Below are 16,670 nucleotides of genomic sequence, written 5' to 3'. Positions count from 1 at the left end.
ACATGGGAAGGCAGGGGATCAAACTCTGGACCACATGCTTGAGAATTCAATGCCTTATCCACTGCGCCACCTACCTCCCTGGTAGCTCTGCATAAGCACATGGAATGTTTTTTTTTTCTCACTACTCTTCCTCTCCTCCTCCTCCTCCTCTTCCTCCTCCCTCTTCTTTTTACCAGAGCACTGTTTAGCTCTGATTTATGGTGGTGTGGGGTATTGAACCTGGGACTTTGGAGCCTCAGGTATGAGAGTCTCTTGCACGACCCACAAGTGGCTTTAATGGTTATGTGGTGATTGGTATTTCACTGGACTCCTACAGCCAGATCTCATCCTCACTCTCCCCTGGGCTCTGACCCAGGCCTTTTGTCACCTTTTCCTGGGGCCTCCACTATTCCTCTGTGTAATGATTAGAGGACCATTCCTCTCTTCTGCTCCATCTGGAGCTTGGGATTTGGAAAGTACTGGGCAATCTCATGCTGGATCAGGTGACTGGTCTGTGATGTGATGGTGAGCTGCTGGCTATTAAGGGCAGAAAGCACCTAGCAACTGTCATCACCTCCACACAGACCTGAGTGTGTGGCCTGCCGGAAATCTCAGTGAGTGGAGTGGATTCCACACCTGTTGGAGGTGCTTGGGGCAAGAGCTGACCTCTGCCTGCCCATTCATAAAGTCTAGACTGGTCCCTGATCCTCACAGGGCCCTATCCACAGGGTAGCAGAGAGGGCCAGAGGAGATAAGGGGTGGGACGAAGACATCTTATAATTACCATCATTCTCTTCCTGTATCTCTTCTTCACCCTTCCCAGGCAGTAGGTGGAAAGTCATGAGCTCTGGACTCACACACAGATTCAAATGACAGCACACTATAAGTTACCAAGTAGCTCCATGCCTCATTTTCCTTATCTATGCATCCCTAACTATGAGGCTACAAAGTACCTAGGTACCCAAGACATTTTTTTAAGTTGTGTTGTTATTTATTTATTTTATTAATAAAATATGGGGAGAGAGCCAAAACATCACTCGAATCCATGGAATGCCAAGGATCAAATTCAGGACCTCATGTTTGAGAATCCAAAGCTTTGTACTGTGCCACTTCCCAGCTCATTCAAGAAGTACTTCTAAATACAGTGTGCACCAGACCCTACAGAAAGCACTTGTGATCTTACTACTCCAAAACTGAGCTAGTCATTTTGCTTGGGGAGCTGTTGTTCAGCCACCTGTAAAATAGGCACCAGCAATGGCTAGCTTCCTCTCATGACTGTAAGCCCCTGCTCAGGCTTCAGGCCTCTACTGGCCACTTAGATTTTTGCTTCTCTCCATGTACACTCTCATCCTCTCTGCTCCTTGTTCAAGAGTGTTACTGATAAACATGCCAAAGTTAGTCCCGTGTCAGGGCCTTTGCCCTCTCTGATCCCTCTGCCTAGGTCTTTCCACCCACCTCCCACCATTATGCTCAGGATTACTTCCTTTTCATCCTCCAGGTCTCCTCTTAAATCCTCTCTTCTAAGAACCTTTGATCATGTCCCCAAATTGGTTTTCATTCTCTGAATAGTGCTTTTCCTCTGCTTGTAGTCATTTGTTTTGTTGCCACTAGGGCTATCACTAGTGCTTAGTGCCTAAAAGGTTATCACTAGTGCTTATTGCCTACACTGTGAATCTACTGCTCTCAGCAACTATTATTTACTTTTTTAAAATTTTTTTCTACTGACAGGACAGATCATAGGAGAGAGAGAGAGAGCACAAAGCGCAAGGACCGGTGCAAGGATCCTGGTTCGAGCCCCCGGATCCCCACCTGCAGGGGAGTCCCTTCACAGGCAGTAAAGCAGGTCTGCAGGTGTCTATATTTCTCTCCCCCTCTGTCTTCCCCTCCTCTCTCCACTTCTCTCTGCCCTATCTACAACAGCATCAATAACAACAACAATAATAACTACAACAATAAAATAAAAGGGAAAGAAAAGAAATTAAGGGATAACAGCAACACTTCTCCATTGCTCACGAAGTTTCCACCCTGTAGGTGGGGTCTGGCAGCTTGAACCTGTGTTCTCTCTCACATGGTACCATGTGTGTTCTACCAGGTACACTACCACCTGACTCTTTTCCTGTTTTTAGTCTTCTCTCTCTAGATTGTCAACCTATCCTGAACCAGGAATCCAGCCCAGCTCATTCCCTGCTGCATTCCTGATGCACAGGATCTGACACATAGTAGGCACCTGCTAAATATTTGAGGAATGAGTACAAGAAGGCCATGCTGCCAGCAGGGGAGAAGTGCCTCTGGCTGCATCCCAGTTCTCCAGGCACCCCATGACTCAGACAAGGCCCTCCAGTTGAAAGGGCCGACAGGTAGTCAGGGAGCTTCACAGGCCACCTGGGAACCACAACATTCCATGTGCAGTGCTATAAATAGAGAGGAGTGAGAGTCCTGAGCAGGTTCCAGACTCTACCTGGGAGAGGCGGGGGAAGATGAGATAGAGACTAAATTTACATATTTATAGATTTATTTATTTGCCACCAGGGTTATCACTGGGGCTCCATGTCTATACAACCTCACCATTCCTGGCAACATTTTTTTTCTTTAGAGCTTGAGATACAACAGAAAGAGACACCACAGCACTGCTCTACCATTCATGAAGCTCCCTCCCTGAAAGTGCTCCCATGTGGTGGTCAGGAGTTCAAAGCTGGGCCCTCAAACATGACAACATATGTGCCCTACTGGGTGAGCCAGCCCCAGAGACTGAATTTTGAAAGTCCAGTAGGAAGGACCTTTCCAGGCAGAGAAGTGAGAGTCCCTGGAAAAGATTGAGGTGCAAAAAGAACCATGTGTGGAATGGGCTGAGCTGCTGAGCTGTGCTGCTGCCAGGGTAGAGATACCATAAGGCAGCTGCAGTTCCTCCTCCCAGCTGGCCAGTTGCTGCTCCCTCTGACTCTAAGAAGTATAGTAAGGGGCAGCCCAAGGACATAGAATGGTGTTAAAAGACTGGACTTGGGAGCAAGAGGTCCCAAGTTTGATCCCTGGCATTGTACATACCAGAGTGATGCTTTGGTTCTCTCTTTCTCCTTTCTTTCTCTCATGTTAACAAATAATTTTTTTATTGAGTACAGTAAGGGGATCAGGGAGAACACCACCATTGCTAAATAACCAGAAGAGGCATTTGACTGGTTCACAGAAGGCTCTTCTTACTCTGGCTACTAATAAATAAATAAATAAAGGCCGACCTCCCCTATCCACTCAAGGAAACTGAGGCATGGGGAGGAAGGAGGTATGATGTAGTCAGAATGTGAGTGTGGGCTGAGGCTGAGTGGACCCTAGGTTGAACCCAAGTTGGGGAGCTCATTCTTCATTCACTCATCCAACAACTATTTATTGAGCACTCGGTGGGTGTCTGTCACTAAGAGCCACCACTCCTTGCCTTCGGGGAGATGATGCTCCCCTGAGCCACCCAGATAAGCAAAATACCTGCATCAAATTATAGTCCATCAGAGGACAGATAACAAATGCCACAGGGAGAGGTAAAGGGACAAGGTGAGATGGGGGCTGTAACTTGACACTGCAGTAGGGAAAACCCTTTAGGGAAGGTGACCTGTAAACTGGGATCAGAGTATCACCAGGATGTCTGGGGGAGGAACACACTAGGCAAAGGGGACAGCACATTGAAAGGCCCTGAGCAGAAGTGGAAAAACAAGATCAGAAGAGAAAACACAAGTAGAACCTGAACTGAAATTGGCATATTGCACCAAAGTAAAAGACTCTGGGGTGGGGGTGAGAGAATACAGATCCATGAAGGATGACAGAAGACCTAGTGGGGGTTGTATTGTTATATGGAAAACTGGGAAATGCTATGCATGTACAAACTATTGTATTTACTGTTGAATGTAAAACATTAATTCCCCAATAAAGAAATTAAAAATAAAAAAGAAGGGCTGTGAGATGGATAACTAACTGATGAGTAACCACCAAAGGGCTGGCTGGGGTCTTGAGGGATGAGAGACTCCACCTACCTCCACCTCAATTGTCCTTATTCACAAACTGTGGCCCCAGAAGCTCTTTCTGCCAGCATCTCCAGAACGTACATGCACACACTTACACACACAGTGATGATCGTCAACACATGCAAACGTGGGGTGACCTCGCAGGTGCCCAAGCTCTGAGCTGTGCCCACACACTGGCCCCGTGAGTACCCATTCATTGGGGAAACTGACGATCCTTCCTAGCCAACTGAATCCACATGGATCCCAGTCACTTTCAAAGCCAGCAACAAGCAGCTCCTGACAGCTTTCAACCTGACGCTGTTGACTGGCTACCGAAGAAGGGCAAACGCTAGAAGAAGAAGACTGGCCAGCCCTGGCCACAGCAAGGACCTCCAAAGCTTGCTCAGTTGTGTCTCCCTCTGGTGGCCAGACCTAGAATGGCAGCCGGACGTAAACTGGTAAGGTCCCTCCAAGGTCCTGTGTGTGTGCAATGCCCCACGCCCTCTGCTCCTCTTCTGTGTTTCCTGCCCCAGACTCTTCCAAAATACAGGCTGGCCATCCCCAAGTCCTCTCAGGGCTCCCCTATCAGGGACTTCTGCAGACATCATCCCAGCACAGCCTCTTCTGTTTCAAGGTTTGCTTTCTGGACCTTTCTGTGCAAAGACTGGTCCCTTACCAGGGATGTCATTCCTGCCTTCTCCACCTGATTTATTCCCAGCTTCTCAAAACCCAAATCTGACACTAGGAGGGAGGCTCTCCTTGACAATTCCCCCAACCTTCCAACACTCTACCTGCCTTCCCACCAGACTCACACGGATTCTTAGCAAGAGCAGGCCTGCCTTCTTCTGGTTCAGCTTTGGGTCGGTTTGAGGTGGCATATTGAGAATAGTAGAGTCCCCCTTGGGAAGCCTGGAGGATGACAAGGCCTCCCTTAACTTGATCAGGCTCTGAAGGTACAGTGAACAGAGGAGACTAGGGTGCAGGAGGGTGATTTGGTTGCATTGTTATCATTCTCCAGTGTCAAAGGATGGATTCCAACAAGTTAAGTGGTCACTAGAAAAGCATCAAGTCCCATTTTTTATTGCCACCTGAGTTATATCAAGGACTCAGTGCCAGCATTACAAATCTACCACTCCTGGTGGCCATTTTTTTCTTTTTTCTTTTTCTTGATAGGACAGAGAGAAATTAAGAGGGGAGAGGGAGATAGAGAGGGTGAGAGAAAGAAAAGCACCTCCAGACCTGCTTCACTACTCATGAAACTTCCCCCTGCAAGTGGAAAGCAGGAGGTCAAACCCGGGTCCTTGCACATGGTAACATGTGCACTGAACTAGGTGTGCCACCACTCACCCCCTTCAAGTCCCATTTTTTAAAGATTTAGTTATGGGGGGGAGAGAAAGGAAGAGAAAATAAGTCCATCATTTTAGCACATACAATGCTGGAGAGCAAACTCAGGATCTTGTGCTTGAAAGTCTAATGCTAACCCACTGCATCACCTCCCAGGCTGTACCAGCCCATTACTGAAGCACCTACAATGTGTTAATCCCTTGAAGCACCTCATCTTGCAGTTGCAAACTTCAGAGGGCAGTGATACCATTTTGATCATTGTGTCCCCACAGCAGGTGCTCACTGAACAGTGGAGGAATAGAAGATGCTTGTCATATCCCAGCAAGGTGCTTTCAAATATATATATATATATATATATATATATATATATTTGATAGAGACAGAGAAGGAGGGAGAGAAGGAAGGAGGAAGGGATGGAGAGAGAGAGAGTGCACACATTACCACTTGCAAGGACCTGGGTTTAAGCCCCTGTAGGGGGAAAGATTCACGAGTGGTGAAGCAGGTCTACAGTTGTCTCTCTACCTCTCCCCTCCCTATTTCTTTTTTTTTTAATTTTTTATTTAAGAAAGGATTAGTGAACAAAAGCATAAGGTAGGAGGGGTACAACTCCACACAATTCCCACCACCCAATCCCCATAACCCACCCCCTCCCATGGTAGCTTTCCCATTCTCTATCCCTCTGGGAGCATGGACCCAGGGTCATTGAGGGTTGCAGAAGGTAGAAGGTCTGGCTTCTGTAATTGCTTCCTCGCTGAACATGGGCGTTGACTGGTCGGTCCATACCCCCAGTCTGCCTCTCTCTTTCCCTAGTATGGTGTGTCTCTGGGGAAGCTGAGCTCCAGGACACATTGGTGGGGTCTTCAATCCAGGGAAGCCTAGCCAGCATCCTGGTGGCATCTGGAACCTGGTGATTGAAAAGAGAGTTAACATATGAAGCCAAACAATTTGTTGAGCAATCATGGATCCCAAGCTTGGAATAGTGGAGAGGAAGTGTTAGGGAGGTACTCACTGCAAACTCTAGTGTACTTCTGCTTTCAGGTATATATTTTGCAGTAGTTTATGGATACGTGTGCACATAAGCTCTCTCTCACAGAAACTGGTGTATATCTAGGTTATGGGACTTTGTTAGAAAGTGAACTACCTGAGATGAAATTAGAGTGTACTATTAAAGGAAAGGTCTCACCTGAGTAATGAAGCTGAAGGGTTGTCATTCCACACGTGAAGTCTCTGGATACAGTCTGAGGTGAAGCATGTTGAGATGGCAATCGTTGCTTTGGTTAGGTTGTGATCGGCGGATGCAATATTATTTGGTTTGGATTGGGAGATGCATACGGGAAAGTGGGCCCTATCCAAGGGTGCCAGGACTGGGGGAAGTAGGGGCTCTATAGTGAAGATGTGAGGTTCCTGCTGTCTTAGGGTTCAAAAAGACAATCAATAGTTAATATTATTATCACATTATTTGTTAGTTAGGTTAACTTTGAAAAGTCCCTTTGTTATGGTTTGCTGTACAGTACCCAGTATCTTGTATATAGCTGCTATTGGAAGCTTCTAATCTACTTGGTCTAGGCTTTTGAGAGAGTCCGCATATCAAATACGTAGCCTATATATTAAAAAGATTCAGTTTGTCTTTTGAGAAACTTTGAGACATACAATTGACTTCCCCCTCTCATATTAATTAACTACTGATTTATATGTCTACATTTTGCTAGGAGTGTACATAAACACCATTCCCACCACCAAAGGACTGTGACCCATCCCTCCTGCCCACTCCCACCCCCCACTGGCCCAGGAAGCTACATGTCTACCCCTCACCACTGGGTTTTTACTTTGGTGCCCTACTTACAATTTGATCAGGTCCTGCTTTTAGTTTCCCTTTCAGCTTCTGTTGATGAGTGGGATCATCCCATACTCATCTTTATCTTTCTGACTTAGTTCACTTAACATAATTCCTTCTAGCTCTGTCTAAGATGGGTCAGAGAAGGTGGGTTCATTGTTCTTGATAGCTGCATAGTATTCCATTGTGTATATATACCACAGCTTTCTCAGCCACTCATCTGTTGTTGGGCACCTGGGTTGCTTCCAGGTTTTAGCTATTATGGATTGTGCTGCTATGAACATAGGAGTACACACCTCTTTTTGGTTGGGTGTTATGGAGTCCTTGGGGTATAACCCCAGGAGAGGAATTATTGGGTCATATGGAAGGCCCATGTCTAGCCTTCTGAGAGTTTTCCAGACTGCTCTCCACAGAGGCTGTACCAATTTACCCACCAGCAATGTAAAAGGGTTCCTCTGTCCCCACATCCTCTCCAGCATTTGTTGCTGCTGTCCTATTTGATGTATGCCATTCTTACAGGAGTGAGGTGGTATCTTAGTGTTGTCTTAATTTGCATTTCTCTGACAATCAGTGACCTAGAGCAGTTTTTCATATGTTTGTTAGTCTTTTGGATCTCCTCTGTGGTGAATGTTTTGTTTATTTCCTCTGCCCATTTTTGGATGGGGTCATTTGCTTTTTTGCGGCTAAGTTTGCTGAGCTCTTTATATATTTTGGTGATTAGTTTCTTGTCTGATGTCTGGCATGTGAAGATCTTCTCCCATTCTGTGAGGGGTCTCTCTGTTTGTTTAATAGTTTCTTTGGATGTGCAGAAGCTTTTCAATTTGATGTAGTCCCATTGGTTTGTTTCTGCTTTGGTCTTCCTTGCAATTGGGTTTGATTCATCAAAGATGTCCTTGAGGTGTATGTGGGAAAGTGTTTTACCAATGTTTTCCTCTAAGTATTTGATTGTTTCTGGTCTGACATCTAGGTCTTTGATCCATTTGCAGTTGATTTTTGTTTCTGGTGAGATAAAGTGGTTCAATTTCATTCTTCTGCATGTTTCAACCCAGTTTTCCCAGCACCATTTATTGAAGAGAGCCTCCTTTTTCCATTTAATACTTTGGGCCCCCTTATCAAAGATTAGATGCCCATAGGTGTTGGGATTTACTTCTGGGCTTTCAATTCTGTTCCACTGGTCTGTGTGCCTATTTTTGTTCCAGTACCATGCTGTTTTGATGATGATGGCTTTATAATATAGTTTAAGGTCTGGGAGTGTGATGCCTCCATTTCTGTTTCTTTTCCTTAAGATAGATGGTTTTGGCAATTCTAGGTGTTTTCCCCTCCCCATTTCTAATAAATAGAGATAATAAAAAATTTAACGAGCAGGAGTAGATAGCATAATGGTTATGCAAAGAGACTGTCATAGCTGAGGCCCCAAAGTCCCAGGTTCAGTCCCCTGCATCACCATAAGCTAGAGCTGACAGCACCAAAGTTTCCTTTAATGCAGTGGAGAGTCAGGCTGGAACCTGGGTTGCGCACATAGCAAAGCAGCCCACTATCTAAAAGAGCTTGTTCATAGGCTCTATCATCTCTAATGGAGGAGACAACTAAGGCTCAGAGAGGTAAGGAGCCTTGCATCACTGTGGAATAGAAAGTTTCCTCTGCCTTTCTTTTTTAAAGAAATAACAATTTATTTAAATAAATGATTTACTTTTTATTATCTTTATTTATTGGACAGAGACAGCCAGAAATTGAAAAGGAAGGTGGAGATAGAGTGGGAGAGAGACTAAGAGACACCTGCAGCCCTGCTTCACCACTTGCAAAGCTTTCCCCTTGCAGGTGGGGACTGGGAGCTCAAACCTGGGTCTTTTCACATTGTGACATATGTGCTCAACCAGATACACCACCACCTGGCCCCATCCCCTGCCTTTTCCAGTCCAAACTTCATTCAAGTGTTTTGTAACATCTTTCTAATAAAAACCAGTCACCCTGCACACTTACTGTGCTTTCTAGAAAGATGATCTTTGCTACTGGTGGAGACACACTCTGTCCCACTTAACACCCTGTGGGGTGATCCAGGCATGCCCTGACCACCTTGGGCCTCTGTCCAGGAGCCCAGCAGCTCTGAGTGCCTCTGGAGCCCAGCCTAAGGTATCTGTCCCCAAGTACTCACATAGGACACTGCCTGGCCTGCAGGTAGGGCCAGGTATTAAGAAACAGCTGCTGCACCCCAAGCCCATGACTGGGTTGTGGACCTGGTGAGGCCAAAATGGCAAACCCTTCATCTCACAGAAAAGGAAACAGGTCTGAGCAGCTTGCCCAAGTCCCACTTCCAGGAAGGGGGTTACACAGGCCATTCACCCAGCTCATCAGCCTGCTGTGTGTGTCAGTCTGTAAAAAGATTCCAGCTTGTTATCTAGAACCCAGGCCCTCATGGTTGCTCTTATCACCAGGGTCCTGGGGCAGAGCACTATGCAAACACTGTCTTGCCCATGGTCACGTGAGTGGGAGAATCGAGGTTGTTCCTGGGTCAGGCTGCTGTTACAGCTCAGGAGCAGCCCAGCATCTGCCTACTAAGGACCATCTTGCAGTTTGCAGGGTTGCACGACCTTGAGTCACTATCTCAACCAGGTCTTCAAGGTCACTGCACCCATTCTCATCAGTGCTCTGCTCCCTTTCATCCATCCCCAAGCCCCCTCTCATAATGAGGATCTAGACTCTGGTCAAAAAATAAATAAAAATGAAAACTTATTTTTTAAAAAAGAATTTGTAGCATTGCAGCTGGGCAGTGGCTCACATGTTAGAATGCTTCAGGACCTGGGTTCATGGCCCCAAGCCCCACATGCAGAGGCTTCACAAGCAGTAGAGCAGTGCTGCAGGTGTCTCTCCCCTTTCTCCCTTGCCCCTCTTAATTTCTCTATCTTATGCAATAAATACATAAATATAAAACAATTAAAGAATCTGTAGTGGTTCTGGAAGTGGTGCACAGAACTTCTGGACTCATGAGTTTCCAAGTTCTCCTTCATTCTCTCTCAATCTCTTTCTCTCTCTCTCTCATTAAAAAGTAAATTAAAATATCTTTTAGGGCAGGAGTAGGTAGCATAATGGTTATGCAAACAGACTCTCATGCCTGGAGCTCAAAGTCCCAGGTTCAATCCCCTGCACCACCATAAGCCGGAGCTGAGCAGTGTTCTGGTATATATATATATATATATATATATATATATATATATATATATATATATATATATATATATTAAAGTATGTCAAGGACTAGTAAGATGTACATGGATAACGTGCTGCTTTGTCATGTGTATGACTCAAGTTTAAAACTAGTTCCCACTGCATTGCTGCCTCTCTCTCTCTCTCTCTCACTCTGCCTCTCTCCTTTTTATTCTTCAGTGTTTGTCTATGAGAGAAAGTAGAGGGTAAGGAGAAAAGAGAGAGAGAGAGAAAGAGAGAAAGAGAGAGAATGGACCAGAGCACCACTCTGGCACACAGGATACCAGGGACAGAATTTGGAACCTCGTGCTTGATGATCCAATGCTTAATCCATTGTGCCATCTCCCAGGCTTCTCTGTCTCACATTTTTTGTATTAATTAATTAGCTAATTAAAATTTTTTTTAAAAAAATCAAATTCTCCTTATCTGTCATGGGAAGCCATCAGATACTGTCTCAACTGGAAAAGAGAGAAATTGCAATTTAAGTATGTGGTTGAGAAATAAAGAAGGAAGAGCTCAGAGGGCTAGAGGCAGTTACATTAGAAGGTCATCTGTGAGAGAGAAGAGACTTGGTCTGTCATAGCACAAAGAACAGACCCCAGTACATTCCCATTTGGCTATTGATGAAAGATAAGGTCTGCTGTCTTATTCTTATTTCAAATAACAGACTTCTTTTGTTCATTTCATAGGTGACTGGGAGAGTTTAACATGAGAGAAACCATAGCACTGTTTCGGCAGGTGTGTCACCAGGGATCGAATCCAGAGCCTCACACATTTACAAATCCATGCTCTACCAACTGAGCTATTTCCCCAGCCTGTATTGTAACAGTTCTTATAAACCTTGTAGATCTGTTTGGCATTAACACTGTTTGCATAAACTGTTTTAACTAAAATGAAAAAATTAACTTTCAGTTAAAAAAATAAATAAATAAAAATAGTGCACCTAGAATATACATAGTATAAGAAGGTCCAGGTCAAAGAAGAAGATTCTAGCGGGTAAAGTGGAGTTTTCCTTTTCTCTTCTTCTTCCATCTTCACCTTCTCCCCCTCTTCCTCTTCTCTTTTTTCTTTTTCTCTTCAGAAGGAGACAGAGAGGCAGAGAAAGAGAATGAAAAATACCACAGTAGTAAAGCTTTCTTCAGTGCCATAGGGCCAGGCTCAAACCTGGGTTGTTCACATGGCAAAGCAGCACACTATCCAAGTGAGCTATTTCACTGGCCCACAGGCAGGGAAACAACCATAAATCCTCCAGAGCAGTAAAGACAAAAATATTACTGAGACTGCCATCATGTCCCCCTGCACAGGTACCCACCAACCCAGTGCATGCTCTAGGGCTGGTGACACCATTTGTCTCACAGCCGGTGTCTATTCAAGTCTAGGGAGGCCATGTGATCCCAGCCACATGACATACAGCTCTGAAGTTCTGGCCCAGAGCTAAACAGGTGGAGGAGGCCCAGGCCCAAGACAGGAGGGATACACAGAAAGGATGCTGTGATCTCTCTCCTTCTTTCTGTCTCTCTCTTCTTCTCTTTTACATTCTATTTGATGAGAAAAAAAAAGTCCACCAGGAGTAGTGGAGTTATGTAGGCAAAGACTCCATTGAAGATATTTGGTGGGAAAAATATATGCATGGATCATATTAATTGATTTGGTTAATACAAAAAAATACTGTATATTTAAATTTTTTTTTGCCTCCAGAGTTATTGCTGGGGCTTGGTGCCTGCACTACAAATCCGCTACTCCTGAAGGATTTTTAAAAATATATTTTTATTTATTAGGGGATTAATGTTTTATATTCAACAATAAAGATAATAGTTTGTACATGCATAACACTTCTCAGTTTTCCACATAACAATACAACCCCCACTAGGTCCTCTGTCATCCTTTTTGGACCTGTACTCCCCCCACACCCCGCCCCACCACCCCAGAGTCTTTTGCTTTGATGCAATACACCAACTCCAGTTCAGGTTCTACTTGTGTTTTCTCTTCTGATCTTGTTTTTCAACTTCTTGGAGGCTTTTTTTTCCCTTTTGTTGCCCTTGTTGTTTATCATTGTTGTCATTATTGTTGTTATTGCTGCCATTATTGTTGGATAGGACAGACAGAAATCAAGAGAGATGGGGAAGACAGAGAAAGACAGACACCTGCAGATCTGCTTCACCACTTATGAAGCGACCCCCCTGCAGGTGGGGAGCCAGGAGCTTGAACAGGGACCCTTACACACTGGTCCTTGCACTTTGTACCATGTGTGCTTAACCCACTGTGCTACCACCCAGTCCCCTATTTAAAAAATTTTTTGCCTCTAGGGTAACCACTGGCGTTTGGTGCCTACACAATACCACTACTTCTGGTAGCCATTTTTTTCTCTTCTCTAGATAGAAGATGAGAGACAGAGAGAGATACAGAAGGAAAGAGAGCTAGAGAGAGGAGAGACACCTGCAGCACCTCTCAGGAACCTCCTCCCTGCAGGTGCTTTCATGTGGTAGTTTGTTGTTTTCAACGGGCTGGCTTCACGGGTGGGTAACAGAGACTCGGGGACTCATGGCTGGGTTGTACGCAGTATCTCTTTATTCATGCAGGACGCAGCGCAATCTATACCAAGCTAAGCTAAACTAAAAACTACAATCTTGTCCTTATAAATATACTAGCCCAGTAGGGTGGGAACAGGATGCGACGCAGAGAGGGTGGAGAGAAAAGTGACTGGTGAAAATCAGGGTATGACAAGGAGAGGGGGCGGAGCAGGCAAGAATTCTATCACTGAACCACCAATGCCCTGGAGGGAGGGTGGTGCTTGTTAACAGCGGTTATGTAAATAGAATGAAGTGGCTATGTAAATAGAATAGTGTTAAGCAGGGGGGATTAAACTAATGAAACAGAAGGGGTTTTTAGAAGCATACCAACAGTAGTTGAGGGTTTGATGCAAGGGATGGACCTCATTCTTGAGGGTCCAATGCTAAATCCACTGTGCCACCTCCTGGGCTGCTCTGTTCCACTCTTTCTATCCAGATAAATAATCTGTCTCCTTTCTCTCTTTATCTGAGAAAGTTCTGCTCTCTGCTAGAGAGGAGCTGCAGAAGTTATTTGCATTGGGGGACAAGAAATAGATCAACCTTGTAGCATAGCATAGAGTCATGAAAACCTTTAAAGGGGGCAATGACACATTTGGTTGAGTGTGTATGTTACCATGCACAAAAACCTTGATTCAAACCCCCAGTCCCCACCTGAGGGGGAAAGCTTCCTTAGCAGTGAAACAATGCTGCAGGTGTCTCTCTGTCTCTCACTCTCTCTGTCTCCCCCTTCCCTCTTGATTTCTCTCTGTTTCTACCCAATAAATAAAAAATAAAAGGGGTCAAGAAAGACACTTGTGTAGGAGGTTTGAAAGCAACAGGATTTTTTATATTTTATTTTAATGAGAGATAGTGATACAGAGAAAGCCTAGAGCACTGCTCAGCTCTGGCTCATGGTGGTGCTAGGGACTGGACCTGGGACCTCAGAGCCTCAGGCAGAAAAGTCTTTTTGTGTCATTATGCTGTCTTCTCATCATGTTTAAAGAAAGGACACACAGACACTGTCCTACAATGTAAAGAATAGAGAATCCCCCCACCCTTTTATAGGTCCTCCACACTCCTTCTATGATCTGTCATGAACAATGTCCATTCACAGAGCCACATGAAGCATTTCCCAGTGTGTCTGCATTGTCTCCTAGGGTAGCAGGGAGACTGTAGTCTCCATAAGACAGGTGTGGGTGTGGAGAGGCAGAATATGAGAAGGATTCAGAGGCTGTTGGAAAGGGGTGGCTCCCCAAGAGGAGGCCAGGGTGAGACATACGCCTTGCAGCTGCCTCCAGCCTAAGGAGCAGGGTGGCAATCACAAAGATAAGCTGGAGGTATGCGGGAGAAGATACTGAGTTTGCTGGAGAGGTCTGATGGCTATGTCATCTTTCTAGGCCAAATGACAGCACCACCTCCCCAAGGAAGTCTTCCATACTTCACTAGATGGAACTATTATTGTTCCTGAAATCTCTAGACTGGCCTCATGGTGTGTGTGTGTGTGGGGTGTGCATCTTTGGACATCCAGGGCAAGAGGAAGGCTCCTCCAGGCTGAGGCATATCCAAGTGGGAAGCATGACCAGGATGTCAAAATCCCCTCAGAGAGCAGGTGAGAGGCTCTGGGATGAAATCCTAGCCATTCTATGTACTCCTGTGTGACCCAGGCTACATTCTAGAACTCCTTAGCAGCCCCGAGTTAATCATTTATCAACTGGAATTTATGAAGTTCTAATGATAACTCCTTTACACCACTTATTTTAAAATATTTACTTATTTATTTGTGAAAGAAAGAGAGAAGCAGGGGGTCAGGCAGTAGCACAGTTAGTTAAGTACACATGGCACAAAGCACAAGGACCAGGTTGTAAGGACCCTAAATTGGGTCCCTGGCTCCCCACCTACAGGGGGTTCACTTCACAAGTGGTGAAGCAGGTCTTCAGGTGTCTATCTTTCTCTCCCCCTCTCTTTTTTCCCCTCCTCTCTCAACTTCTTTCTGTCCTATCCAACAACAACAACAGCAATAACAAGAACAATGATAAACAACAAGGGCAACAAAAGGGAAAAAATAGCCTCCAGGAGCAGTAGACTCATAGTGCAGGCACTGAGCCCCAGCAATAACCCTGGAGGCAAAAAAGAAGAGGAGAAGGAGGAAAGAAAAGGAGGCAGGGAGCAAGCAAAAGAGAGGGATAAAGAGAGAAAGAGTAAAGAAGAGAGAAGAAAGAAAAAAGACAAAGAAAGGAAGATTAGACCAGCTGAGGCCCTAATCGGGGAGTCCTGAGATTCCCAAATAGACTTGATGGGCCTAGAACTCGAATAAATCCCTCTCTTCATTGTTAACAGTGATTTCTTTTATTTATGTATTTATTTATTTATTTATTTAAGAAAGGAGACATTAACAAAATCGTAGGGTAGGAGGGGTACAACTCCACACAATTCCCACCACCCGGTCTCCATATCCCATGCCCTCCCCTGATAGCTTTCCCATTCTCTATCCCCCTGGGATTATGGACCCAGGGTCATTGCATGTTGCAGAAGGTAGAAGGTCTGGCTTCTGTAATTGCTTCCCTGCTGAACATGGGCATTGACTGGTCAATCCATACTCCCAGTCTGCCTCTGTCTTTCCCTGGTAGGGTGGGTCTCTGGGGAAGCGGAGCTCCAGGACACATTGGTGAGGTCAGTCCAGGGAAGTCTGGTCGGCATCATGCTGACATCCAGAACCTGGTGGCTAAAAAGAGAGTTAACATACAAAGCCAAACAAATTGTTGAACAATCATGGACCTAAAGGCTGGAATAGTGCAGATGAAGTGTTGGGCAGGGGAGAGGGGAGTCTCTGCAGACTTTTTGTGTACTTCTGCTTTCAGGTATATATTTTTCCCTGGTTTATGGACACGTGTGAACATATGCTTTATGTCAGGGCACCTGGTCTATATCTAGGTTTGGGGACTTTGTTAGGAAGTGAACGTCCTGGAATGGAATTAGAGAATCCTATGAAAGGAAAGGTCTCACCCAAGTGATGAAGCTGAAGGGTTGTCATTTCCACACCTGAAGTCTCTGGACACAGTCTGAAGTGAAGCATGCTGGGGTGGCACTCATTGTATTGATTAGGTTGCTATCGGTGGATGCAATATTATTTGATATGAATTGAAAGTAGCATGCACAAAAGTGGGCCCCACCCTAAGGTTCCAGGACTGGGGGAAATATAGGCTCTATAGTGGAAATGTGAGGTTCCTGCTGTCTTAGGGTTCAAGAAGACAATGGATAGTTATTGTTATCATCACATTATTTGGTAATTGGGTTAACTTTGAAAAGTCCCTTTGTTAGGGTTTGCTGTATAATACCCAGCATCTTGTATATAGCGGTGCCACCAGTTGCTTCTGTTCTCCCTGGTCTAGGCTTTTGAAAGAGTCAACATATCAAAGACTCAGCCTATGTATTAAAAAGACTCAGTCCAGTTTTAAGAAGTTCTAGACATATGATCAATTTTTCCCCTCTTTTATTAATTGAATAGTGGCTTATATGATTACACTTTGATAGGAGTGTACATAAACACCATTCCCACCACCAAAAGACTGTGTCCCATCCCACTTCCCCACCCCACCCCCCACCACCACCCAGGAAGCTGAATGTCCACCCTCCCCCTCACCACAGGGTTTTTACTTTGTTGCCCTACTCTCGATTTAATCAGATCCTGTTTATTTTCCCTTTCTGTTCTTCTTTCTCAACTTATGTTGATGAGTGGGATCATCCCATACTCATCTTTGTCTTTCTGACTTAGTTCACTTA

This window comes from Erinaceus europaeus, chromosome 12, assembly GCF_950295315.1.
Source record: "Erinaceus europaeus chromosome 12, mEriEur2.1, whole genome shotgun sequence".
Classification (NCBI taxonomy): Eukaryota; Metazoa; Chordata; class Mammalia; order Eulipotyphla; family Erinaceidae; genus Erinaceus; species Erinaceus europaeus.
This window is presented reverse-complemented; position numbering follows the sequence as displayed.